At 33.1% G+C, this 11,590-nt stretch overlaps 1 long non-coding RNA gene across 1 annotated transcript; it reads right to left on the bottom strand.

Moving 5' to 3' along the window:
- Positions 1–7,883: 7,883 nt before the first annotated feature.
- On the bottom strand, positions 7,884–8,385 carry LOC139429196 (uncharacterized). The gene is made up of 2 exons (XR_011639865.1): positions 8,180–8,385; positions 7,884–8,068 (listed from the first exon to the last, which is right to left on the bottom strand). It is a non-coding gene; the product is annotated as an uncharacterized lncRNA (long non-coding RNA).
- Between the last annotated feature and the right edge of the window lie 3,205 nt (positions 8,386–11,590).

The raw sequence follows: 11,590 nt of genomic DNA, 5'->3' as shown, positions 1-11,590 counted from the left end.
CCACATCATTCCTGTGTTTGCGATGTTATTTGCGACATATTTGCCACGAACTCTCATCTAAGATCGTCGTCTTCTTCCTTTATGCATTCAACGTTGTCCTCTGTTTTGGAAGAACTGGCATCAGCATCATTTGAAAGTAGTTCGTCTTCAACATGTAGATATTCAGCAGCATTTGAAAACGCGAAGTCTTCATATAGATACAAACCATCGACTTTTCTTTATGCAAGAGGATTTTTTGGCATCTTTGGAATTTGATATCTTCGAGTCTGAAGTATAGCTAATTGTCGGAATGTTATTAGGAAACATACCTTTCTGTTTAATGTATAAGGGTTTTCATTAAATATTAAATACTTTCCTTTATAATAGCAAATTTCTCGGAACGATTTCCAAACAATCGTTTTTGCACAAATTTTTAAAATTATTTAAAGAAAATCATTAAACTTTACAAGCTATAAAAAGTATAACTATTCAAAAAAAAATTTAAGTGTGAGATTGTATGTTGAGATAGTAGACAACTCTGTATTATATACTTTATCATCTATCATTATAAGCATGGTGTGTTTAATTTCCAGTATCTTGTTATTAATGGAGATTACCGTAGGCAATAAGTTGCGTAATTTGGTGTTCATGTGGTGCTTTCCGTGATTGATATTTTTTTATAATTTAGGGAAGAAACAGTAGTCCTATTGGATATCTGGGACATGATGAGCGAAGGTTTTGTCCAATTATCGCCTTAAGATCATATTATTGTCTTAAGATACACTGGATGGTCACAAAAGATGTAAGGAAAGTATTAGATCAAAACGATTTTCGGTTAGACATCTGTGTTTTGTATTCAACATGACTCGATCCCTCATTTAGACACCCAAAACTACCTCACTTTTTTTCTAATGCAGTATTTTAATTACCTCACTTTAAGCATTTTTTTCAAGACATTTTTTTCTTTTTACTTTGTTCACAAGTGCACATGCTGAAAATATTTTTGAATTTCTTTCTTCATGATGTTATGTTGCTCTGTCTTGGATGTAATTGTATGTGCGCTATTTTGAACCCTTCTTCCAATTCAAATAACCATGTCGCAGAACATAATTTTTCAGCTCTACATTTCTTGAAACTAATGAGTTGTATGAACCCAAAAGGGTTGTATAGACGCAATGGTTGAAGGCATTTGCCTTGAGTTTGGCCATTGAGTTTAGTTTAGTTATTAGTTACTTGGGATTCATCTGGATATGGGTCAATTGGATTGGTTTATGTTATCATGATTTCTCTCAGTAATATTTATTTAGGTCTATACCTAAAACATATTAATCTAATATAATATGGACAATACGTTAACAAAAATGGAAACAACGAACCTAAGAATGTTTTTGAATTTTAGTTTCACTGCTATAAATATAATACTTCAGTAGTTATACCAGAAAAATCAGTAATTACTGTAAGGTAATCAAATATCATTGAGAACAGTTTCTTACTTTAAAACATTTTTTGTTATTTAGTTATTTATTCCGTAGACAAATGTTAACAATTTTGAAGAAACGAAGAAGTGTATTATAGATAAATACGTGCCTTCCGTGTAAGGCGGAACATTCTGTGCCTAAACACTATTCTCGTACCATATTCTTCTTCTGATAAATATATTGATGGTGAAGATACCGACTTTACAGCAAGTGGCAACGAAAAACTTAATGGAGAAGAAGTGACCCACAGAGGTGGCATAGAAATTAGAGTGAAAAGAAAATGAGTAGATAGTAAAAGAGAAAATAAGACCTCTAAAAGAGGTAATACCAAAAAGTATCATATATAGTGAAGAGTTTTTATGAAAACCTTTTAAAACAGAAGTTTCCGTGGTGTTTTTGAAGGTAATGATAAACGTTGAAAAAGATTTTCTGAGAACAAATCAACGGACATTGATTGTGTAATAGTTATAAGTATGAAATACTGCAAAAAATTTCACTATTTAGAAGAAGATTGTAGGAATCGCCAAAAAATGCAAAAGGATGCAACAAAAGCAAAGGAAATTGACTTAGAATTACAGTTAAATTTGCAAATACTATCTTCTGATGTGTCATCTATAAACAACACCAGAAAAGTAAGCACGTATAATTTAATGATTTCCGAAACTCCACAACTGCACGAAACAGGCTTTTTTGTTGTTCTCCCTGATATACCTGAAGGTCAGAACAGGAACCAGAAGCATTGTCTACAAGTATTATTTAGACTTTTTGGCATGCGTTTCTTCTTTATTCACAGTTAGGTGAGTAACTACTTCAGCAATTCTAACATTAATAGCCTGACATTAATAATTTTGCCAAAACGAGCAAATTTGTTTAAATTCGATGTATCTACAGTGTGTTAATTAATTATCGTACCTGACGTCATCATTGCAAGAATACAACCAATATCACAGTATTGGTATTGCAATACTCGATTTGCGATATTGGTTGCATACTTCATTCATATAACTTACAGTAAGTCAATAACGTTTATGCCATAAAGAAGCAAATCATTTTAAACACAAATTCAAAAACAGAAAGCAATGAATATGTAATAAAAACAAATAATAATATCAAAATATAAGGTATGCAATTCAAAATCACAAAATTAACTAATACATATTCAAAAACATTTTCATACATTTTCAAATAGTATGCGGAAAGAACTATTTTGACGTTCATCAACTTAAAGAACTTGATGAAGACATGTTTGATTATGACATAAAAACGTAAAAATTATTAATCAAAAAGTTTATTTCTTAAAATCACTTAAATAATAAACTCAATTAAAATGATAACGAATACAATTAATCTTTTTGGTAGTAAGAGTAGAACAATATTGAGTACATCCCTCCCTTAACTACTAACATACAGCAAAATACACCCTAATCTAACCACCGAGCGTTCCGACCGCGTACAAATTGTAGCGGTCAGTTAGTTATTCCTTATCTACGAGAACATTTATTGCTCGGTACCCAGAGCGAAATGCCAACCGCGACCGCGTCCATTCCTCAAAAGCTCATATTTCCGTACCGAGCAGCAGCAGCAGCAGCAGCAACAGCAACAGTCCTACCAAGTACCGCAAGAGATTAAGCCCCTCGTTGGTGGTGGTGGTGGCGGCGGCGGCTATACCGCAATAAATCCGCATGAATGTGTATCATTGTGGCATCGTATAACTATGCAAATTTCTATTTACGGCCGGCGTAATTAATTTAATCTGTTAATTTATCACCGTATTAATTCGTATGGCATAATTTCCGCGCGTTTTGAGTGCCGTCGAGTAGGTTTCAGGTTAGTTCAGGTTAGTGGTTTGTTGGCGGGTGGTCCCAAGTAAATGAGCGCGGACCACTTTGTAATTACACGTAATAAAATCCTGTTGGGAGACACATGACTCTGTGCTCTTTAAACTGGCTCTTTTTAGAGAGCAACGCCGGCGACATCAACGACGACTACGGGGCGGCTTCTTTTGATGATGATTTGCCTTTGCCTTGTGTCTACACGCTTCGTTAGGAACAAATGTTGCCTAAAGAATAGTATTCAACTTCTAATTAACTTAAATAACGTTACGTTATTTTATCATTAATATATTCACATTATATTCAGAGTGTCCGTTATAGCCAAAAGTGCGTTATATGAATAATATTAATGCACATAAATACTATGTCAGCTATCCACACCGTTGCGTTCAGTGTACGTGGCTTTATATTTATATCAAGGACGGTAGAATCTGAGAGGACTGCTACATTTCTGGAATAATAGGTGCAGAGCTCGAAGGCCCGTTCGTGACGTCAACGCTGAACAACAATTAAAACTAGAATTAACACTAGAGCTAGAAATAGAAAGTTTCGGGTTTAGCCGTGCTTCTTCAGGCATAATATCGTGTATAAATAAGACCATCTGCAACTTTTTTTTTATTATAATTTTCTATCAGCACTTTCTTTCTGTTAAAGAAACCCTTAACCTGGAGGCTGGTTCTCGGTTTAGTTTATATTTTATTTTTTTGTCGTCTCTTACTCCGTTCATGACCATCTTGATAAAAAGGCGGTTGCGCCGTGCGCGCCACCACGCCACGCCGCGGCCGTTCCTCGAGCTAATGATATATAACGAGATTTATTATGTTCCGATTGTAATCGGCTGTTTAGAACACGGGCGCGGGCGCAATAAAACGCGAAATAAAAGGACGAGGTTGTGTGGAGGAGAAGAAGAAGAAGGGACGAAAGCGGGTGAGGGGTGCGCTCCGGGCATCATGAAGAAAAGGAGGAGAAAGAGGCGGCGGGAGCAATTAAAAATTCGATACCGGGCGGTCACGACGGCGATCCACTTTTTTTTATTTATGAAATGTGTGTTGGTATCATGGTTTTAATGGGGTTATAAAAGGTGATTGAAACAAAAAGTGTTAAGTAATATTTTCCAATAAAAAAAGAATTTAAAAAAGTATTTTTAAAAATTAATCAGGATCTATTTTGTACATAAATTAGAGTGTGTAACGAGCTTCCATTGAAGATTATTCAAAGCGATCAGTCAAAATGACAGCTCGCTTATGTCGCTCCACCCTTGACGTGTGTCTCTTGTTCTTTTTTTAACGTGGCAATTCATAACACTACGATCTAGGGACTTCCCCTTAATCAACCCACACATCAAAAAAGAAAGTGACATAAAAATTTAACTAAAACTGGTGCGAAAATAATCACCACACTACAAATCGATACAAAAAATTAGTTTTGATTTTAAACATGACAATGTTTATTATGTAAATGAAGTAATATAGGGTAACAATCATTATAGGAGAGTACATTGTGACGTTGAATAGAGGGCGAGCCGATAATCTAAAATCAAATGGCAATTAATCAAAGTCTCTCTCTCTTCTACGCGAAATTAGCATAAAGCGGTGTCGATCGCATACAAATTTCAATGATATTTATTGACTCTTCTTCGTGTCGGTTTTAAAACGAAGTTAAATCGTCGTCCTCATCGTCCTTCGATGGTTTTAATAATGCCTCACGACGAGGTTCCCATCCTTTTACCTTGTTCACTTGATTTAGTAGCTAACGGGAAAATCATGTGCTATCGAGTGACGATGAATTTCTTTTGATTACTTAATCCTTTGTTGAAATGTGTTTATTCACAATAAAGAATCTCCTAGGTTTTTAAACTTGAAAAAATGTGCAAAATAGCTCTTAATAGAAAATTAATTCAATAAGCTAACCAGTTCAATAACAGCTCTCCTTTTATTTTGTGCACTAAAAAAACAACAAGAAAGAACTATGCAAAATGAGCCCAAACTTAACCAGTTTAGATGTTATGACAACCAAGATATCCTTTTTATAAAATTGACATGGTCGTTAATAAAACACTATCAAAATAGAACATCTATACTTTTAAAGTTAGGCATTTGTCATATGTCAAATACCTTTAGTAGTACTTTTACTTCAAAGTTATCACATTTATGGCAAGTATCAAAAAGTGGAGTATAGAGTGCGTATTATTGTTACAAAAAAGTGAATACATTTCGTTTATGCTCAAGTCTGGTACTGACTTTGGTCAGTACACTGGTTTCTGACTTTTATATTAAATGTCTTAACTTCAACGATTTTTTTTCTGTCGATGTTTTGTTTGCTGATGATGCAAGATCTCTTCTATTAGCCGAAAGAACAATAGTATTTCCTTTTTGCTTAAGAACACTGTCAAATCCTCCAGCTAATACTTGAAGCATTTCTTGGAAAAAGCTTTTACATGTATTGATTTCACTTTCGTCTTCATCAATCAAGTGATAAACTTTTATCATAGAAAATAAATAAGATGACAGCAAATTATGTTTGCCCAATCCATAACATTCTTCTAATATCTTTTTGTAATTAGCTCTACTTTTTCAGCAGTTATTTTTTTCCTGTTTCAAAAGTGTACTCTTCTCCCCGAACTCGATTAGTGTTTAGTAAACTCTTTTTCCATCTTTTTTTCTTGTCTAATTCTCTTTTTGTCTTTTCTAAATTGTTCTAATTCTGTCAAAACCATTGTATTTTCCTATATTTGTTGCTATATTGCTTCATTTCATTATCTCTTCTGTTTTTGTCTTTAGTGTTGTCGCTGCCATCAAATTCATCATTTTATCGTTAGGTTTGGACACAAACTTATCTAAAAGCAAAATATTTTATAAACTACACCAAAAACAAACAAGCCACTGCATAAGAAAGTCAGAATATGAAATATTAACAGAACTTACGTTTCATTATCTTCTCTACGTCGTTTACCTGTTCATTAATTTTTACATTGCTGACTGTTCAAAAATAAGACCTATCTTCAAATCTCCCTATAAATTATAACAATCTGATGGTTATGTCATAATCTATCCCAATCGCTGTGTCATCATATCAGTATACAAAAATGATTTAACTCTCCATATATGTCATATAAGTCCATATTTGCATTTATGATTTATGATGATTCTGCGAATTTGGTCACATAACAAATTGTCATCAATAGAACCTCTTGTTTCATCTTTCCAATGATTTCTACGCTACAAAAAGAGTTGAACAAAAACATAATGATCCTGAGTAAGAAGTGTTGAAAAGTCTCAGTGTGAGATTGTATTAAGTTTCAACCATATTTCAACCTTTCTGTAACTAAATTTTAAGGAATGTTGATAAAATGGGAGAGAGCAATAAACAAAGCTAAAGCTAAGTCGGAGATTAGCATAAAATTCTTTATCTTTTCAGCAAAAGCGTGTAGTCACTGATATTGCTGATGCAAGAAAATTTTATACATGATGAGTGAGAGAACTACCAAATAGAATACTTCAATTGATAGGTGATCTTTAAGACCATAAAATTTTAGGCAACCCTATTATCTTGAAATATATTCATTATCAAATAATTCTTTACATAGTTTCCAATATATCATATATTATCGAGTTATTCAGCAACATCCAAACTTTGTTACTGCGAGAGGTTGTGGAAACATGTTATTAGGTTCTTATTACCTTAAACATACCAACAGAACATATCAAAAGACAAAGTTTATTAAGTTAGTTCCATTGTTACTTTGTGCTTTTTCCATAGGTAGATATGGGACTAACAATATTCTGTAAAAAATTAGGTGTTACAATAAATAATTTCCTTGGTATTATCTAACATTCATCTACCCACCTGGACTGTTATGTACCACACGTGTTCAATTTTATAGCTCCCATCATCCATTGTTGTCATAGATTCTTTTCCTTTCAAAAGCCAAGAAATCGATCGTGGGCACATACAGCTATGACAAGTATCACTGACACGGACACAGTTCGATACTTGCAGGAAATTCTAAAAGCACCTCTTTTCTGCATGCTTCTGCTTTTGATTATCAACGTAGACATTGCATCTGTAAAGCATTATTATTATTCGTGTAGCTCTAGACCTACAAAAATGTCTTGGATGAGTTTTCTACCTTTACAATAATTTCTAGTATTTCGCATCAGATATCTAGAAGTACTAAAATTTTGTTTCAGTATGTACTCCTAGTAAATTCTACCTGTGCGCCGGGTTGATAACATTTTTTTGTCAAGAGTAACTAGTATCATGATAAAGAGCCAAGTTTATAATGTGAATAATGGTTTATGTATGACCTTCATTGTCGGAATATGATGGTGTTGTTAAGGTTGGAGTTGATTTTGATTTTTTTTTGAGGGTTTTTAAATGATTTTCAAAGCGCAATGGTTGATATTGGTTTATTTTATTGCTCGATGCAAAATCGAAAAATTGTATTTTATTTTTGTTTGAAAACATGTGGCGTGACGTCGAACTCGGAGAAAACCAGTTTGTGCGTGGACGATTGGTGCATTTTTTTGAAAAGAGGAGTTGAACGAAAGGTTTTGGGAAAGATGTTCGTTTAGAGTAAAAAGTTATTACTTACCTTAGAAAAAGGGAATTTATTGAGCGATTATTCTATCCCAGTGTAGTGTGGTGTGTTTTTGAGTATTTTTGGTAAACATCATCACCATTCGCTTATGCGGAAGTTATAACCTTTCGAAAAAAATCTGTGGAAACCGACCAACAACTAAGGTTTGTACACCATCTTGGCGTGAATTATCGATTTATCTGGAAACAAAAATTAATTTAAATATCTAGGTTTCAACTTATACTAGTTTTCAAGATAGTACTAGTTTCGAATTTATAAAACTACTATTCTACTAATGTTCGAGTACTCACCGTACTTAATTAATCAGGAGCAGATTAATTGGAGATCATCATAAGTGTTAACGTCATCGCTAGCGTGGTATCCTGGTGAACCTTGGTGGAGATCTTTTACAAAAAAAAAGAAGATAAACCAGATAAGTGAATTTAACTATTTTAAATTACGAATAAACTTACCTGTGTCGAGTAAACTAAGATTGAATTCTTTATTTCGGTATTATCGTGATTGTACTTACCTTATTTGTCTATTGAATTCAACATCTGAGTTGAATAGCTTAATGATTTTTTTTTCTTCGAAGTAGTATCATTTATTTGATTGGGAGTATTAATTGATTTTGATTTCAATAATTCTAGCTAGTAAATATTTTCTTTATTTTGTTCGAGATATTTTTGTTATTGATTTAAAAGGTATTTTGCATTGTTTGGGGAGTTTGAAATTTCTCTCAAAAATTTCTGGCGCTCAACATTTAATAAATTTAATTCGTGTTATATTTTTTTATTACATCACTGTTTTATTTACTCACACTCGTCATCACTGAATTAGCCGTAAGCACCCGCAATAGGGTTATATATATATACATACAGTGAGACCCGTTTGAAAGCGGAACACCCTCGTAAAATTTGTATTTATTATCCGATTTCGATAATTTTTTTTTAATTGTAGAGCATAAAAAACTATATCTTGGGACAAAGAGTGATATTTTTCTTTAAAAAAACAAGGCCTACTATTTCACTTTTTAGGTGCTAAAAATGAAGAAATCATATTAGGAAATTTTTTACAAAAAATCTGAGTACACCACTGCATTAAGCGCCTTTTGAAATGGGCATATACCAAATCTCATCAAAAATGGTTACAAATCAACACCGTTACAGATAATTGAAAAATACAATATTTTATGAATTTATTTGATCAGATGGAGTAAACCATGACAAAAAAGGAAATAAAATACAGAGAATAATACAAAACTATTTAACAATATTTAACAGAAATTCAAAAAATTTAAGAAATAAACAACATTCAAGATATTAATAGAAAATAAAAACTAGTTAAATGTCTGTTGCTTCCACCAATCCACCGTTAAGTTCGATACATTTATTGTACCTTCTTCGTGCATTCATTCTTACATTCCTCAGTTGCTCTGGGGTAATGTCTGCACATGCCTGAACTATTCTAGCACGCAGTTCATCTAGCGACTGTGTCCTTGACCTGTAAACTTTCTGTTTAAGGATTCTCCAAAGAAAAAAGTCGAGTGGTGTCAAATCAGGAGATCTTGGCGGCCAGTCAATAAAATGACTATTTCTTCCTATCCATCGATTTTCAAAATTTTCATTTAACCAACGCTTTACCACTACTGCGTTATGCACGGGAGACCCATCTAATTGAAATTTTATATTCGCACATACCAGAGGTGGTAAATTGTTTACCGCATCCGAAAACTCATTTCTTAAGAAATACAAAAATTTGGTTGAATTTAAATTGCCCTCAAAGAGAAATGGACCAATAATTCTGTTGTCAAGTATTCCGCACCACACATTTATTTTATGCGAATACTGTCGCCTTGCGTTGGTGATCCACTCTGGATTTTCTGTGCACCAATACCTTGAATTTTGCGATGATACCACGCCATTTGTTGTAAACGTGGCCTCATCGGTAAACAAAATTTCCCTTAAAAAGGTTTCTGTTTTCCAAGTATTCACCTTGAGCCCATAAACAGAATTCTAGTCTTCTCTCTTCGTCTCTTGGTTCAAGAGTGTGTAGAAATTTTGGTTTATAGGGTTTAATTTTATTTTTTGTAAGGCACCTTCTAATACATTCTCTTGGAATATTTAAATCTATGGCAGTCGTTCTCAAACTCGAATGAGGGTTATTATGAAAATATTCCACTATTTGATTATTAGTTCTAATTTCCCGGCGTGGATTTTGAACTTTTAGAATTTGTTTTGATACATTGCCTCTATCGTTGAATACCTTATTTACCCGGTGAACGGTGCTAGCACTAACCGGAGGCATATCTGGATGCCTGTTATTAAATTCTATAACCGCTTTTCTTTTCGAAAGAATATTATCGCCAACAAGGCGTACAATTTCAACTTTGTGTCTAACACTTAGTCGTTCCATAATTACACCACTAAATTGCACACTTTTTATAAAATTTTTATAAGCACAAAACTGACAGAACTAATGCTTTAAATCACTTTCATAGAATTCAATTCTTTTTTTTTTATTTCCATGGTTTACTAGATAACTATTTTTTTATTTCCATGGTTACAAATGTAAATAGTTTTTGTATTATTGGCTGTATTTTATTTCCTTTTTTGTCATGGTATCCATCTGATCAAATAAATTCATAAAATATTGTATTTTTCAATTATCTGTAACGGTGTTAATTTGTAACAATTTTTGATGAAATTTGGTATATGCCCATTTCAAAAGATTTTTTATAAAAAATTTCCTAATATGATTTCTTCATTTTTAGCACCTAAAAAATGAAATAGTAGGCCTTGGTTTTTTTAAGAAAAATATCACTCTGTCCTAAGGTACAGTTTTTTATGCTCTACAATTAAAAAAAAATTATCGAAATCGGATAATAAATACAAATTTTACGAGGGTGTTCCGCTTTCAAACGGGTCACACTGTATATATTTTTTTTTGTGTCAGTGTGTCACTTTTGCACAGAGTGCCTTGAAGAATTTCTCTGCTATATCCAACAATCATAATAGCTTATTATTGCTAATGTAGTTACTTCAAGGTAGTTTATAACAAATCGCTGATCAGGTTTGCCATCGTGTCAGAAGCAAAGTCTACGGGAGCATTTTTTTAAAACGTTCATACTGGTTGGCACCACTTCCACTTTCTTAACAATCTTTGTCGCCGAGTATTCAAATTTGCAGCATTTTATAGCCTTGTACATATCCTGACATGTTCCACAAAGCGAAAGTTTGGCCTATTCTTCAGATTAAAGTTTTTCTGACTTCATATTCTCTCTATCTTATACTTAACAACTTTCGTGATCTTTCGAGATTTACACCAGAACACTTTCTTATCGGAGATTCACTTGGTGGTCTCAAGATTTCTAACACCACACACATGGTTTAAAAGATGTGGTGTAAGGAATATTGATGCATCTTGTAAATCAGAAGTAAGAATAGAAAATAAGCAATCAAGAAGTATGGCACAGAGGGACAAGAAAACCACCATTCGTGATTAGGTCGAATTGCTGAAATGCAGCCAGAACGAAAAGGTTATTTGGATTATGTGTAGATAACTATATAATTTGACAGATTGACTTATAAAGAAAAAATATAAACCGCATAAAACTTTAATAGATATATTTTTTATTGAATTTATAATGGAATTATGGTTCTATTGAGTATAAGTAAAAGTTAATAAACGTCGTTTTGTTAAGGTTCACACGGACCCGGGGA

This window comes from Onthophagus taurus, chromosome 2, assembly GCF_036711975.1.
Source record: "Onthophagus taurus isolate NC chromosome 2, IU_Otau_3.0, whole genome shotgun sequence".
NCBI classification, from domain to species: Eukaryota; Metazoa; Arthropoda; class Insecta; order Coleoptera; family Scarabaeidae; genus Onthophagus; species Onthophagus taurus.
This window is presented reverse-complemented; position numbering and strand designations above follow the sequence as displayed.